The following is a 14,260-nucleotide window of genomic DNA, read 5'->3' on the forward strand; positions in this document are numbered from 1 at the left end:
GAAATATATCTTTCCTTTAAAAAAATCACTATTTTCAAAAGTCAATATACTGATTATAACCTAATGAGATCCATATATTTATAATGGTGGGCAGATGTTCTCAATTAGTATTCTATGCAGTCTGATTCGCAAGAGTTTGGTGAAAATGATCATCTATTTTAATTAAGGTGTAAATAATAAAAAATTTGATTTTTTTAACTGTAAATCACATATACTCTTTTAATGGTACCACAATTGTGTTGTGGCATAGCTTTGGCAAAATGTTTCAGTTAAACATGGTGTGTGCTCCATGGGTTCTGGGAGGAGACAAGTTGTCTTTTGACCTATAGTCCCTTTACCAGCAGGCTCACAAGGTAAAGAGCAGGGTCATTAGTTAGGATAAGAGCAACCACTAAGACAAGTGTTCCTGTTTGGGCAGGAGAAAAGGACTCAGGTGATTCCTGCTAGAAGGGAGATGCATCCCATTCAGGTGTTGTTTTAAAGTCCACTCTCACACTCTCAGTGTATGAACACTTCTTTGCCTAACCTTATAGACTGTGACATTCTCTCCCTGTATGATTCCATTGATTAAGTATTGTGTTATTATCCCCATTTCATAAATAGGCAAAGAAGAAGAAGAGGCTGAGTAATTCTTCCGAAATCAAATAGCACAAAAGATATAGGCTCAAAAGTAAAAACCAGAGGCTTCTTCTTCAAGCGATCCAGGATGGAGTAACAGGGATTACCTTCTCACCTAAAATAACAACTAAAAATTAGAGAGAGAGAGAGAGAGAGAGAGAGAGAGAGAACGAGAACATAGGAAAATCTGAAACAATGGTTTTCAGGACAGTAGATATCAGACAACAAAGGGCAGTGATCTCTGAGGGATGGGAAACAAAGGAAGGTGAGCCCTGTGATTGCCCCAGCTCACTGCCCAGAGGGAGTTTCCAGCATAGCACAGGGAAGGAGAATCCTGGAGGAGCTCCAATATCTCCCTGGGTTGAGAAGATGGAGTTGGAAGTCCAGAGAGGCAAGGAGCTAGAGTCCACAGGGCAGAGTACCAGAGAATAGAGAACTTTACAGAGGAAGAGCCCAGAGATCTGCAAAGGGGCCTTTGTGTTTCAGTGCTTGTGTGTGAGTAATCACCCAAAAGGATTAGAAGGAACAATCCCCAGAGATCATCCAGAGCCAGAAAATAGTTCCTGTTCCCACAGGCTGGAGTGCAAAAACCTCATAATTCATGGGACATCAGATAGCATACTCAGAAGGGTTTTGTCTCAGGAGTGGGAAAATATCAGCCGTAGACTAAGTTCTGCTCTGGTTTTACCTAACAAAGCCCAAAAGCCAAATATAAAGGGATTAAACTATTTGCAAGTAATTGCTTCCCAGAGCAAAAGCTGGAAAATTTTTATAGGAATACAAAAACATCCAATACCAAACAAGGCAAAATTCACAGTGTTTAGCATCCATTCAAAAATCACCAGGCATGTGCCCTAGCTATATAGCTCAATTGGTTAGAGCGTCATCCAATATACCAAGGTTGCAGGTTCAATCCCTGGTCAGAGCACATATAAGGATCCACCAATGAATGCATAAATAAGTGGAATAACAAATATCTTTCTCTTATCTTCCCTCCCTCTCTCTCCTTTCCTATAACTCTCTAAAGATCAATTTTTTTAAAAAAATTTACCAGGCATGCAAAAAGCCAGGAAAATGCAATCCATAAAGAGAAGAAAAAAAGCAATCAATGGAAAAAGACCTAGTAATGACACAGGTGATAGAATTAGTACACAAGGACATTAATGGTAATTATAACTGAATTCCATATGTTTAAGAAGCTAGAGGAAAGAAAGTCTGAACATGTTAAGTAGAGACATGGAATACATAGAAAACACTGAAATTGAATGTCTGAGATGAAAACTCCAATCAGGACTTCAGATGTCAAGACCATGTTCCTTCCACTGCCTCCACAATATTCTTCCCTGGATCCCGAGTTTGATCTTAGCAGCCCAATACGTAATACCTGCTTAATACTAAAAGTCCTAGGTGAATGCTCCCCTTAAGAGAGCGGGAGGATGTTACCAGTTAAAGACAACAAAGTTCCCCAAGCCATCATGTGTGCCCTTTCCACATCACTTTGATCCATTCCCACAGCCTGTCTCTGGTTCATGGAGCAGGTTCCACCACTTTCCATGGACTGACATGGAAAGGAGCTGCTAGAAGTTCTCAACATGGCACTGTCTGAGTTACAAGAATGTGGATGGTACCAAATCCTATATATACTGTGTCTTTTCCTATACTTAAATACCTATGATGAATTTTGGTTTATAGGCACAGTAAGAGATTAACAATAAAACTAATAATAAAATAGAACAATTATAGCAGTTATGTGAATGTGTTGTCTCTTTCAAAATATATTGTCTTATTCTCACTCTTCTTGTGATGGTATGAAACCACAAAATGCCTATATGATGAGATGGGGTGAGGTGAATGACATAGGCACTGATGTAGTGTTGGGCTATTGTTGACTTTCTAACAATACATCAGAAGCAGGATCATCAAGCCATGACAATGTCAATGGTTGATTGTCAGGAGCAGGTAAGGTTGATGGTTGAAGAAATTTAATATTTTTGGACCACACTTGACATGGGTAACTAAAACCACAGAAAGTGAAATCATGGATAAGAAGAAACTACTGTGATTTGAAAAGGCATACAATTTTATCTCTTTACATAAAATTAAAATGAAAATTAGTACTTTTGTTCTTCCCCATCCAATGTACTGTGTATAAAATAATGAATTGTGTTCTTCCAGCCAATGAAGCAATTAACCAAACTGTACATTTTCTTTTTACAGAATTCAAAATATAGTCATGAGAATTAAACTACTTTTTCAGCAAAGATGAAAAATCAACTTGTCCAGGAAGTTTTATTAGAGCTGGTGTACCAAGACATGTACATGCTAGCCAAGTGTTACAGTTCATTAGAAACATCCTATATCCACCCAGAATTAATCCAGTGAAAGTCCCTCAATCAATGTATTCTCCTGATCAATAGCAGATATGTTCTCTTTATCTGCTTCTGCTTGTGTTCCTAAACCTTCAGTGAATGGATTTGGAGAATATATTAGTATAAAAACACGAAGGTAATTTTGCGACACAAATGTGCAGATAATATACTTAGAGCATCACAGTTCACTTTAGATAGTGAAGCTTTAAAAAATAAATATCTTTTAGCAATTACTAAACATCTTTTAAAATTTAACCTCATCATCAATTATGTGACCAGGACATTGGATCAGTGTGGCTCTGGGAAATAGCATCAGTCCCTTTCACTTTAGAAAACCTTTTGGGCACTAAATGATTCTTTTAAATGCATATTAAAACAATATGCAAGAATACCAAAATATCTCAGATTCTGTGCTATATTCACCCATGTGGAGACATCACATTAGTGAAACACAACAAAAGCTCTAAAAGATATAATGGTATCTTTAACAATATAGAAAATGAAAAGAGAAAAATCAGTTGCTGGCAGGAACAATGAAGTGAAAGGTGACATCCAGACTGCCGCTCTGAAAGTTGTTGCACTGCGCTCCATCCATCTCCTGCACACCCAAGTGGGGCAGCCCAGCTGTATGGGAGCAGGGGTGAATAATAACCTCATCCAGTCACACCTCTGCTTTCCTATTACCTCCATCCCCTCCGTCATGAATTGTGGAAATGGAAGGAGGGGATGTCTAATCAAGATAGACTTAAGATATTTAGTGCAGTTTAAAAACATTGCAACACAGGTCTGCAGCATCTTGCAGGAGCTTACAGTCTGTTTCTCAGTTGTAAAAATAGGTGGTTGGCCTACATCCTATGTTGTAAATTGGCAGCCCTTGGACCAGATTTGATTTTAGTTCAACACAGTGTTGCTTTTGTTCCCACCTGCATGAGTTGAAAACACTTCAAAATAAGATATTTCTCATAAAATTTAAAATTTCAAGCTTATTTTTAAGAAATTGGCCTGTATCTCTCCTGATCACAATTGCCATAATTGGTTGTAGCTGACAAGTGATCTTCCCCAGCCCCACTTCCTCTGAGGAAGGGAAAGGGTCCTGCATTTACCACCATGCCTGAGTCACCCACCTGTTACACCCAGCCCCACTGATTGTGTGAATATGTGAACCCTGGAGCATATCATTTCTAGGGACCATTCCAGCAATAAAGTGTTACAAATCTCTGACATGTTGTTTCAATCAAAGCAAAATACTATCCTATATAATAAAGAGGTAACATGCAAATTGACCATCACACCCTCACACACGATGGCCACCCCTATGTGGGCACAAGATGGCCGCCACCATGTGGTCAAAAGATGGCCGCCACAAGATGGCCAGCAGGGGAGGGCAGTTAGGGGCGACCAGGCCAAAGGGAGGGCAGTTGACGGGGGGGAGGCCAGGCCTGCAGGGGAGAGCAGTTGGAGGCGACCGGGCTGGAAGGAGAGGGCAGGTGGGGCAACTGGGCCAGCAGGGGAGGGCAGTTGTGGGGGACCAGGCCTGCAGGGGAGGAAGGGAAGTTCTGGGGGACCAGGCCTGCAGGAGAAGGAAGTTAGGGGCTACCAGACTGGCAGGGGCAGGGCAGTTAGGGGCAACCAGGCCGGCAGGGGAGGGCAGTTGGGGGGGAACAGGCCTGCATGAGAGGGTAGTTGGGGGAGACCAGGCCAGCAGGGGAGGGCAGTTGGGGGCAATCGGGCCAGCAGGAAAGCAGTCAGGCATTGATCAGGCTGTCAAGGGAGTGGTTAGGACAGGGTGGGCAAACTTTTTGACTCAAGGGCCACAGTGGGTTCTTAAACTGGACCAGAGGGCCAGAAGAAAAGCATGGATGGAGTGTTTGTGTGAACTAATATAAATTCAAAGTAAACATCATTACATAAAAGGGTACGGTCTTTTTTTTCAGTAGTTTTATTCATTTCAAATGGGCCGGATCTGGCCTGTGGGCCGTAGTTTGCCCACGGCTGGATTAGGATGTGATCAGGCTGTCAGGCAGAAGCAGGTAGGGGCAATCAGGCAGGCAGGCAGGTGAGCGGTTGGAAGCCAGCTGTCTCAGATTGTGAGAGTGATGTCCGACTGCCAGTTTAGGCCCGATCTCTATCAGGCCTAAACCGGCAGTTGGATATTCCCCCGAGGGGCCCCAGATTGGAGAGGGTGCAGGCTGGGCTGAGGTACACTCCCCCCAGTGCATGAATTTTGTGCACCGGGCCTCTAGTAGAGAATAATAGTTCAACTACATTATAGGTTAAAATAGACTTTGCTGGGATAACCTGTCAACCCAAACAGCATTTGCAGTATAGCAGTTGTGTATATGTACAGGGACAATGGGCATACATATATATTCCTATATTTTCTGAAGAAAAGCAATAAATTTGACCCACATATTTCCTTCTAGAGCATAAATTTATGTTACTTCCTGATCCACACTAAGCTAAAGCTGTTCCCCCAAATAATTTGAAAGTCCATAGTTGCAGAATGACTTTTTATGTAAAGAGAACATTATAATTTGTTGGTATAGCACAAAGAAACTGTGTAATTTATCTGGAAACTAGCTTTAAGCCAATCATTGACATGTATACTATACCTAGTGAAATCAACTGATTTATAAACATATTCTCTGAATTGGAACCTCTTCATCTCACGATATTCAAAATTATTAGCAGATTAAGTTACTAGAGGCCCGGTGTACAAAAATTTGTGCACTCGGGGGAGTCCCTCAGCCCTGCCTGTGCCCACTTGCAGTCTGGGACCCCTCGGGGAATGTCCACCTGATGGCTTAGGCCCACTCCCCGGGGGGTCGGGCCTAAGCTGGCAGTCAGACATCCTTCTGGCAGCCCGGTAGCCCTTGGGGGATGTCCACTTGCCAGCGGGGAGCAGGCCTAAGCTGCAGTCGGACATCCTTAGCCAGGGGTCCTCAAACTTTTTAAACAGGGGGCCAGTTCACTGTCCCTCAGACCGTTGGAAGGCCGGACTATAGTTTAAAAAAAAACTATGAACAAATTCCTATGCACACTGCACATATCTTAGTTTGAAGTAAAAAAACAAAACGGTAACAAATACAATATTTGTATTTGCATGTGGCCCGTGGGCCGTAGTTTGAGGACCTCTGTCCTTAGCGCTGCTGAGGAGGTGGGAGAGGCTCCTGCCACCACCACTGTTCTGGCAGCCATCAGCCTGGCTTGTGGCTGAGCAGAGCTCCCCCTGTGGGAGTGCACTGACCCCTCCTGCATTGAGTGTCTGCCCCCTGGTGGTCAGTGTGTGTCATAGTGACCAGTCATTCCCAGTCGTTCTGCTGTTAGGGTCAATTTGCATATTACCCTTTCATTATAAAGGATAGAGGCCTGGTGCACAGGTTGGGGCCAGCTGGTTTGCCCTGAAGGGTGTCCTGGATCAGGGTGGGGGTCCCGCTAGGGTCCTTGGCCAGCCTGGGTAAGGGGCTGCTGGCTGTTTGCAGGCTGGCCATAGCCCCTTCAGGGTGGGGGGATCCCACTGGGGTGCCTGGCCTGCCTGGGTGAGGGGCTGATGGCTGTTTGCAGGCTGGCCAAGCCCCCCAGCGGGGACCCTCACCCCATGGGGATGTGGCCAACCTGGGTGAGGGGCTGAGGGCCGTTTTCAGACTGGCCATGCCCCCTGGCAACCCAAGCTCCCAGCCTCTCCTTTTTTTTCTGGGGTTTATTTATCTTCTATAATTGAAACTTTGTAGCCTTGAGCAGAGCCTAGGGCTGGCCAGAGCAGGGAGGAAGCTTGCCTTCCTCCATCATCAGGGGCAACCCAAGCCTCCTGCTTGCTCCAGCTCTATGGCCGCTACCATCTTAGTTGGGTTAATTTGCATACTCCCTCCTGATTGGCTTGTGGGTGTGGCTTGAGCATAGTGGAGGGACAGTTAATTTGCAAGTTTCTCTTTTATTATATTGGATTCTCACAAAGTTCTAATGAACTTCACAAATCTGTTTGCTCTATTCTGAGCACAAAATATTTAGCCTAATTTTTGTTTTTCTATTATTTTATATATTAATAAAGTGATACCAAAAATGTTATTATCTTAAACAATACAGTATTATATAGTTATTACAAAGTGAATCTCATGAAATCATATTAAAGAACAACAATTACCACATCTTAACTCAGATAATTCAAGGAAGAGAGTTATTGGAATACTAGGGTAGCTGTTGGCAAAGAAATTTTTTCCCTGAATCCTGAATTTTGAAGGAAATTTTTGTCATTTAATTATTGAGATATCAAAGGCCTATAGTATGATATATTTTCCTCCCCCAACTTTATCTTCAAATTATCTGTGCTTTAGATGTTCATACTTTCACTTCTTAAAAGTGCATCCTTTATGGATCCTTTTTACATTGCTTTAATAACACATTAGAACACCATACTGAAGGGCTCTTATCATTCCACTTTGTTTTTTGGCCATGAATAATAATGTGACAATAACACATGTATGAAGTAAAATTATGGGGTAATTAGTATTTGTCTGGGGACATATGAATATATATTAAGAATATGTATAATGACAATAATAATAAATAATAATATTAGGTATTAGATTTATTGAGTGTTTAATATATGGCAATCTTTCCCCCCTTGTTTTATTTAATGCTCATGTTAGCAGTATACAGTAAGTTTTCAGTCCACTTTAAGGATGAGGAGACTAATGCTCAAAGATGGTAAATAAATTAGCCAGTTACAAGATTACTCAGAGGTGGAACCATAACCTAAACTGATCTTTGTGATTTCAAAGCTTATGGACATTTTCTGTAATGCCTGCCTGCCAATGGACTTTTCTAACATTGATTAATGTTTCCTTTAAGATTATAAGTGCTCAATATATACTTCTTGACATATAGATTAGCTTTCCACTTCAGCCATGTATTAAACTTATTTTTTATTATATCTAGTCTATATTAAATGGGTATAATATACTGTCTTTTAAGAAAATTACTTTAAACATATAATCTTGCAACATTCTTCCAAGGGCAAGGTAGAAGCCATAGAGTTTCATTCTTATTTGTCAGATCAGAGTTCAGGGAAGGTTTAACGATTTGCCTAAGATCTCAATTTCTAGAGAGACAAAAAAAAACCCACCCCAAGTTCTAGACTAGTGTTTGTTCTAAGTTATTTTTCCCCTGATATATCCTGTGATCAACTGACTTCTACTCTTGACTTATTAAATTATGTTGCTTTCTTACTCATTGTTTCTGGTTTTATATATTAAGATTTGACATTAGGTCTTGGCCAGTGTGGCTCAGTTGTTTGAGCATCATCCTGTATACTGAAAGGTCACTGGTTTGATTCCTGATTGGGGGTTTGGGGTTTGATCCCCAGTAGAGATATGTGTGGGAGGCAACCCACAGATGTTTTTCTCTCTCTCCCCTTCCCTGTCTCTCTCTCTCTCTCAAAAAAAATAAATAAATAAATCTAAAGAAAAAGAAAAGATTTGACATTCTTTCACCCACTTTAAAGATTCACCATATATTTCAATCTTAATTCTGAGTGCTTCCATCTGATGGCTTATTTTTCTACTTTATTGACTTTTTTCTTTATTTCTGTTTTATCCCAATTATCCAGGAAAGGCTACCTGTATCTTTTGAAAGTTCTGATGTCCTCAATGAAAAGACCTTCTAAATGACCTTGTTTGTCTTCAGTGGAGTTGCATATCATGACTTCAATGCCTCACTAAAATGTTACTCACTTGGCATCAGTATACAGAAAAGGCTGCACTCTGTGATAATAAGTACAGTGGTATTTTCCTAGTAAGAGAAGAGAGTTCTTAATGGAAAAAGAGGAAAGGATAATTTCCTCAGATTTAGCTGGTATTTCAAACATAATAGTGTTTTCTTCTAGAACCACTCTATAAGAAAGTTGTAGGGAAAATACTACAGGAACCAATGAACAACTCAAATGTTGGCCACAGATCTATTAATTGATCCTCTAGAGGCCCTTTTCCACAAATGCTCTCCTTTGGCTACAAAAACAACTATTCAATGTCTTTATGGATCAGTAAAGCAGCTGGGTAGAGGAGGTAAGGCACAGACTCAAACCAAGTAACTGAAACTCTGGTTGCCAAACTTGCAGAAATTATCATTTGTAACTACTCATGTTTATCCTCTTTGTCTCTGACTTTTCTCTACTTAGCTTAATTCTAACGAGAGCCTTGATGACAGGCTGCATTTAATGTGTTGTCCCACAGAGAAAAAGGGCCTAAGATGAATGAATGCAAAGTTGAATTTACATTCAAATATTGCAGTCAGTTTAGAACCTAATTACAGACTGACTCCCTCTGGCCCTCAGTCAGATTCCCAGTTGGCAGTATCCTTGGCATTGATGCCACCAGAGGGCAGGGTTTGACTTCAGACTGGGTGGCTTCCTCCCTCCAGAGGCAGCCTTGAGGCCACTATAAGCATCAAATTTCTTGAAGACCTTACCTTGTAAACTCCAATGCTCCCTTCCAGTGTACTTGTGCAGAATGCCGGAGCTCTGGGAAATGGCCAAAGAGGGTAATCTCTAGAATGATCTGACACAACAGATCAATTTCAGAATTCCTTCTAAGTATTCAACATGACCTTGGGTATTTGGAGGTTACCTAACAGGATTTTATCCTTTGAAGGATCTATAGTTTCCCTGGGAAGATATGAATATGATACATGAAACAAACATCACCAATAAAATATAGAGTTAACTTATTCCATAAAAGATAAGAATTACAGATTATCAAAGTTTGAGAAAAAAAAAGTAGGAACTAGACCTAGGTTTCTCAACAGTAGCACTGCTGCCATCTTAGGCCAGATAATTCCTAGTTGCAGGGTCCTGTCCTGTCCTTTCTAGGTTGATTTGCAGTATCCCTGCTCTCTGCCCACTAGATGCCAGCAACAGTTTCCTACCTCTGCCTTTTGTGAGAACCATAAATGTTTCCAAACATTGCCAAACACCCCTGAAGAGCAAATTTACCTCCAATTGAGAAGCATTGAACTACAACTGAGCCCTAGCTGGTTTAGCTCAATGGATAGAGCATCAGTCTGAGGACTGAAGGGTCCTGGGTTCAATTCCAGTCAAGGGCACATGCCCAGGTTGTGGGCTCGATTCCCAGTAGGGGGTGTGCAGGAGGCAGCTAATCAATGATTCTCTCTTATCATTGATGTTTCTATCGTTCTCTCCCTCTCTCTTCCTCTCTGAAATCAATAAAAAATAAATAAATAAATAAATAAATAAATAAATAAATAAATAAATTACTGAGCCTGAAAACTTTAGAATGTGAGAAACGTAAGGACCTGCTCTCTAAACCTTTTTCCTCATCTGAAGAATGGAAATAATGAGGCCTTCCCTCACAGGCCTCATGTTAGTTTGCTTGGACTGCCATAACAAAATATCAGAGACTGGAACTGGGTGGCTTAAACAACAGACATTAATTTTTTCACAGTTCTGCAGGGTAGAAGTTCAGGTGCTGGCAGGGTTGGTTTCTGTGAAACCTCTTTCCCTCACTTTGCAGATGGTCCCCTTCTCCCTGTGCTCCTTTGGCTTTTCTTCATACTGCAAGCACATTCATGGGGCTTTCCACCCATCATATTGGATTAGGATTCCAATCGTATTGCCGGGAGCAGGCCCAGCAGGTCCAGGGGTCCCCAAAGGTGTGGACGGAGTAGGCGAAGAAGGAAGGACACAGAGACAGTGTTCAGTTGATCAGCAGCCTAGCCAGGATCTCCAGCCAGGATCTCCAGCCAAGTTCTGGTCTGGATCTCCAGAGAGGTTCTGCTTAGGATCTCCAGCCAGGTTCTGTAGCCATGTTCTCTTGCTAGGTTCTCCAGCCAGGTTCTGTCCAGGTTCTCCAGCCAGGTTCAGTCACCAGGTTCTAGTCAGGTTCTCTTGCCAATTTCTGTAGTCAAGTTCAGTCCAGGATCTTTTGCCATGTTCTCTCGCTAGGTTCTGTCTCTAGGTTCTGAGGCCAGTTTCTGTCCAGGAACTTTTGCCATGTTCTCTCCAGCGAAGTTCTTCTGTCTCTAGAGAACGTTCTGTGTAGGTTCTGTGCCTAGGTTCCGTCTCTCCTGGTTCCGTATTCTAAGTTCTGTCTCTTGCTGTCTTATTACATCTGTATTTATACCAGTTGACTCAATCCTATCAATCTCTATTACAAAGGTTAGGGCGTTTCTTATCTCCATTCCAGGGAGTAAAGATTATGTAGCTTAAGCATGATTGTTCGTAGTTAAAGTGATTAATTACCCACCTGGCACTAGTTAAGAGGTTTTATTCCCTCCCTAACTTCAGGGGAAAATCCCTACCTGGGGAAACAACCTTTCTCAGAGACCTTGGTTAAAACACATAGTGCCAAGAAGGTGAGCAAACATATTAAGAACAGTATGCCATATATGCCAGGTCCCTTGAAACAGCAAAGATGGACCGGCTCCCGGCATCGTATGACCTCATTTAACCTTAATTACCTCTTTAAAGGCCCTATTGACAAATATAGTCACCTTTGGGATTAAGGGTTCAACCTATGGGTTGTGGGGAGACACAGTCTGTCCATATTTCTTGAGCTCTTACAGAAATAAAAGCAATTATCACAATACTTGGCACATAGTGAGCAATCAATCATAAGTCATAAACGTTACTAATGTTATTATAGAGCCACTATTTTAAGTCCTCTTTGTGCATCAGATACCATAAAAAGAGGAGTATAAAACAATTGCACATTAAATGAGCTTATTTGAACACTTGTCATTTTGTGCTGAAGTTAAGTGGCTGAAAATTTTAAGTTGGCATTTCCCACATTGACATTGATAATCATTTCAAGGTGCCTTTTCCTTTAAGACAAAGGGTAGTAGCTCCTGAAACACCATTCCCCTCAAACCCCCATGACTTGTTAATGATCCAGAAATAAACTTCTAAGTGCTTTGGGGATTTCTGTGTGTAAAGAAATTCAATGAAAATATTTCTCCAAGAGGAAGCTTGATACTAAAAATTCACTTTCACCCTCTTAATTTTACTTATAAGCTTCACCTAAGAATAAAATTAATTGACAAGAAATAAATTAAGTTTCTAACAGCCATGGTTTCCAGCTGGAACTGAGTAACTGGAGATTTTGAAATTGCAAAGGAACATGAGCCTTCATAAGCCAAAACTATTTGTTCATAAAAACTAGAGGATGCTAGATATTTCTATCACACCAGCTTGTTATTTGAAACTTCTGCTAGCTCACATGAACTTGTGCTGTCCTATTTCCTACTGTGGATTCCCTTCTAACCATGTTGCTGAGGCATGTGGCTGAGGACAAGGACAGTCAGCTCAGCTAGCTAGCTAGAACAATATAAGGAGAGTTTCATATCTCATGGGGAGATGAAGCACTACCAGGTTTGTTACAGCAAGTTCAGGAAGAGTGGATTTGACATCCACAGTTGCTGATAGAACAGTGTTTTTTGTGGGTAATACAAGTAGAAATTGCTTGCTGAAAGTGAAGGTGTGAAAAGGAGAAATTGCTATAGCAAAGTTAAAAACAAGAGGAGATGGTGGTCTTGATGTGGCACAGAATGTTCAAAAATATTCTCCTTGCCGTTACAGAGTTGCTACTGTATGAGTAATGTGCTATTTCACTCAGTAGCCCTTGCAAAAGGCTCTATTTCCACTTTCCAAATCAAGGGGTACATTTTATTTTACATTTAGAGCAGAAACAACAGTCAAGGACAGAAGTGGTACATTATCTCATATAGCTCTCTTGGAAACAGTACATTTTTCCCTCCTGCTCAAACTGCACATAAATACTGGGAATATATTTTAATTTCAAATTTGATGTGTGACATCTGGTAACTCATTTATTGCTAATGAAATTTTCACAAGAAACAGCAGTCACCAGTATTTCATCGTATTTTTTCAGTTGGCAAAGTGTTGTTTACCTTTTGCTATACCTGGCATCCATGCCTCTTATCACAGGCTGTTTAATTAGAAAACACAAGAAAATGGAGTGCTAATAAATAGGAAATAGAATGGTCTAGAGCAGGGGTGGGCAAACTTTTTGACTCGAGGGCTACAATGGGTTCTTAAACTGGACCGGAGGGCCGGAAGAAAAGCATGGATGGAGTGTTTGTGTGAACTAAAATAAATTCAAAGTAAACATCATTACATAAAAGGGTGTGGTCTTTTTTTTTTTTTTTTTAGTTTTATTCATTTCAAATGGACCGGATCCGCGGGCCGTAGTTTGCCCACGGCTGGTCTAGAGTCTTTGTTACAATCAGTGGTGTAATATCATTTACATAATTTAATGTTTTAAAATTATATAGGCATTCAAGAGAATAGTTAGAGCTGGCAAAATGGTCCTGTCCAAGTTGCTTATGAGCAGTGCCTGTCAGCCCCCCTCTCTGAGCCTTCCATCTCTTTCTGGTACTTTTTAGCTGTTCTACTTCTAGCACCACAGATTGCTGTACCCCACCCACAGGGTCTCTGATTTAGTGGGTCTGGGCTGGGGCCTGAGACTTGTGTTCCTAAGGAATTCCCAGGTGATGGTAATGCTCCTGTTGCTAGAAGGGCTGGGTATGTGACTCAAGCACCTAATGTTGCATGTCCAATGAGGTGGCCCCAAGTGGTGGGTGGGCACTTGAAGTGTGGCTAGTTTCAACTGAGATATGCTGGAAACACAGGTTATTCTGGGGTCCAACCCCAGCGGGTCCAGGGGTCCCCAAAGGTGTGGACAGAGTCAGCGAAGAAGGAATGACACGGAGGCAGCGTTCAGTTGATCAGCAGCCTAGCCAGGATCTCTAGCCAGGATCTCCAGCCAAGTTCTGGTCTGGATCTCCAGCGAAGTTCTGGTTCGGATCTCCAGCCAGGTTCTGTGTCTATGTTCTCTTGCTAGGTTCTCCAGGTTCTCCAGCCAGGTTCTGTCCAGGTTCTCCAGCCAGGTTCAGTCACCAGGTTCTAGTCAGGTTCTCTTGCCAATTTCTGTAGTCAGGTTCAGTCCAGAATCTTTTGCCATGTTCTCTCGCTAGGTTCTGTTTCTAGGTTCTGAGGCCAGTTTCTGTCCGGGATCTTTTGCCATGTTCTGTCTCTAGGTTCTTCTCTAGGTTCTGTGTCTAAGTTCTGTGCCTCTTGGTTCTGTTTTCTAAGTTCTGTCTTGTTACATCTGTATTTATACCAGTTGATTCCAATCCTATCAATCTCTATTCCAAAGGTTAGGGCGTTTCTTATCTCCATTCCAGGGAGTGAAGATTATGTAGCTTAAGCATGATTGTTCGTAGTTAAAGTGATTAATTACCTG

General features: G+C 41.6%; 1 protein-coding gene across 4 annotated transcripts in view; it reads left to right on the plus strand.

The window, feature by feature from the left end:
• Nucleotides 1-14,260, plus strand: part of AGTR1 (angiotensin II receptor type 1) — a 57,293-nt gene that overhangs the window by 31,395 nt on the left and 11,638 nt on the right. The window contains exon 3 of one of the 4 annotated variants that reach the window (XR_004974311.1): nt 604-2,687. The exons of the other annotated variants lie outside the window; for them this stretch is intronic. The gene's annotated coding sequence lies outside the window, so the exon portion shown is untranslated. Of the gene's footprint in view, nt 1-603; nt 2,688-14,260 lie in introns of those variants that run through there. 4 annotated transcript variants of the gene reach the window in all.

This window comes from Myotis myotis, unplaced genomic scaffold (genome assembly GCF_014108235.1).
Source record: "Myotis myotis isolate mMyoMyo1 unplaced genomic scaffold, mMyoMyo1.p scaffold_m19_p_2, whole genome shotgun sequence".
NCBI classification, from domain to species: Eukaryota; Metazoa; Chordata; class Mammalia; order Chiroptera; family Vespertilionidae; genus Myotis; species Myotis myotis.